This window comes from Etheostoma spectabile, chromosome 15 (genome assembly GCF_008692095.1).
Source record: "Etheostoma spectabile isolate EspeVRDwgs_2016 chromosome 15, UIUC_Espe_1.0, whole genome shotgun sequence".
NCBI classification, from domain to species: Eukaryota; Metazoa; Chordata; class Actinopteri; order Perciformes; family Percidae; genus Etheostoma; species Etheostoma spectabile.
This window is the reverse complement of record NC_045747.1, coordinates 30,570,641-30,573,392: the sequence shown is the minus strand read 5'-3', so window position 1 is coordinate 30,573,392 and position 2,752 is coordinate 30,570,641. Positions and strand designations below refer to the sequence as shown.

General features: G+C 42.8%; 1 protein-coding gene across 1 annotated transcript in view; it reads right to left on the bottom strand.

Annotated features, from left to right (window-relative positions):
* The window catches only part of jupb (junction plakoglobin b), a 201,485-nt gene extending 198,835 nt beyond the window's left edge, over positions 1–2,650 (bottom strand). Inside the window, exon 1 of the mRNA XM_032537551.1 lies at positions 2,444–2,650. The gene's annotated coding sequence lies outside the window, so the exon portion shown is untranslated. The remainder of the gene's footprint in view (positions 1–2,443) is intronic.
* Positions 2,651–2,752: the final 102 nt, after the last annotated feature.

The window sequence follows — 2,752 nt, the reverse complement described above, 5'->3', positions numbered from 1 at the left end:
AAGTGATATTTCTACATGGCAAATAATTTGCTAGTAAGGGTTGTATAGTCATAGAAAACCAACAAACCCAACAGTCATGACATGCATGCTGCTCATTCTGTGTAATTTAAAAGGGCGTGCTCAAAATAATAGCAGTGTTGTGTTCAATTAGAGAGGTAAATGATTCTGGGAGGAAACAGGTGTCAGTTATGGCTCATATTTAAGGAAGGAAGGAAGCAAATGTTGTGCATGCTGGTTATAGAGTATTTCACACTGACTACTCAGCAAAATGGGTCGTTCCAGACATTGCTCTGAGGAACAGCGGACTTTGATTACCAAGTTGATTGGAGAAGGAAAAACATGTAAAGAAGTGCAGAAAAGTATAGGCGGCTCAGCCAGAATGATTTCAAATGCCTTGATGTGGCATTCAAAACCTGAACAACATGGGAAAATTTGGTCAACTAGCATTCGAATGGATGCAAGAATAGGTAAAATGGCAAAGGCTCAACCAGTGATCAGCTCCAGGAAAATCAAAGAAGACCTAAAGTTACGATCAGAAGAAGGCTAGGTGAAGCAAAGCTATCAGGTAGAAGCCCCCGATACCCCCCCCCCCCCCCCCCAAAAAAAAAGTAAGTCCCATTGCTGAAAAAAAGACACGTACTGAATAGGTTGAAGTTTGCCAAAGGAGAAATGGAGCAACATTCTGTGGACTGACAACATTGTTCTTTTTGGGACCCCCATGCACTGAATTCAAGCCACGGTACACTGTGAAGACAGGAAATCATGGTGGTGCAAAAATTATGTTATGGGGATGTTTCTCATACTGTGGTGTTGGGCATTTTTATCATAATAGGGATCATGGATCACTTTCTGACAGTCCCCTGACAAGCAAGCTTTAAATGGGATGTTTTTTTTTAAGATATTGCCATGCTTTCTGACATATGACTATGCTCTGTAATGCAGCCTTGCATAACATAAACTCTCTGATTCACCGTGAGTGTCTGCTCTAAATGATAACACACTTTCAGCACGCGCCTTCCAGCCAGGTGTTGTCCATATGACCACCAAGGGGCCTATAGGAGCCTATATAGAGTCCATTGATTGGTTCATCATGTATGACCTGTGATACCCTCTGACCCACATCACGACTCTTTCCACCGCACACAGGTCTCTATTTCAGCAAAATAAGCTAAAGTACTTGTGTCTGTGTGCCGTAGGCTGAGGTAGAAGTGGGCCAAAAATGCCAAAACATGTTGAAATATTGTGACGTTAGTCCTGTAACAGCCTATTGTATTATCACTTTATTTTTCTCAAAATATCACGACTCCTCCAAATCTCAAAGAACGCAGATGAGATACATATAAAGAATGTGCAAAAAGTGTGGAACATGAGCAGAAATCTTTCTCAAAATCATGTGAAATGTTACAGTCCAGAGGTTTATTGATAAATTCAAAACAATGCATGTATCATTTAGATGAATAAATGTCATATTTAAGGTTGCGTGCCCAACAAAAGATGCAAACAAGGGAAGACTAAATGATATAGATCTATAGGTATATGGATAGATGGGATATATAGATCTGTGTGCTGAATCAGATATAATAAGAAAAAGTTGATCCAAAGGAGAATAAATAGCCTAGAATGCCTGAGAGCATTACTGCAATATTTTCCATTATGTTTTTATATTTGGATTGTAATCTGTTTCCCTTTACAAAAGATATTTTCAGCATGAATTGATTCAGAAAGAGGTAAAAAAAAGGATGCATATAAATTCACCAGAATGCAAGAAATTAGGTATTTAATGCTCCAATTTTTCAGGGGGTGGACCCCCAGACCCCCACATCATAAATCATAAATCAGCATGCACACAAATCTGGAAACAAAACCCTGGGCTTTGGGTTGCCAGATCAGTTATGATTAGACCGAATGTTGTTGCCATCTAACTTAAATGCCACTCAATTTCGCTAAGGGCAACCAATGGGATAGAGCCGGCCCTGCACACACACACACACACACACACACACACACACACACACACACACACACACACACACACACACACACACACACACACATCAGAGCCGCCATAGCCCTGAGCACTGCAAGATCTCATTTTCCATATTTATATGTCTAAGACAGACATCATCATCATTGCTCCGATGCAGCACGCATCTCCTGCACACTAGACAAAATCCTAAAAATTATTATTGGTAAAACCCATTTTAATTCAGCTCACTGGTCACAGAACTGTGTGTTTATGTCACCCTGGAGAGAAGCATCAGACTGATTGAAGTTTCGGGAGGACAGAGGGGGGTGCAGTTCACAGACTGGGTTTCTAATGGTGACCGTGATGCTGTATGATGACCACCAACTCCTCACTCTCCTCTTTCATTTACCTCCACATATCCGGTGACCGAGTCCGTGATCTGGTTACCATGCGTAAAAAAAACCCAGGTTTGGTTACCTTGTTAACTGGACAGCAGTCTGGAGCGGCTCCCTGTCGCAGCAGTCACGGCTTCAACTTGTCCGTCGGTCCTCTCCTTAAATCCACAGTCCTTTTAATTCAGGTCCGGATCCGTTCGTGTCTCTGTGTCCCGTTTCACACGGTGTGCAGAACGCAGCCAGCCGGGCGGAGGAACGGGAGCGAACCGGCAGCGGCTCGGCTGCTGCCTTTCTTTAACTGTCTATGGCTGCCACAGCGTCACAGGGGAGGATTGTATCGAAAGCCAAACGGGTCCAAATACGTCACGGTTTTCACGGCGTTTTGAACGCC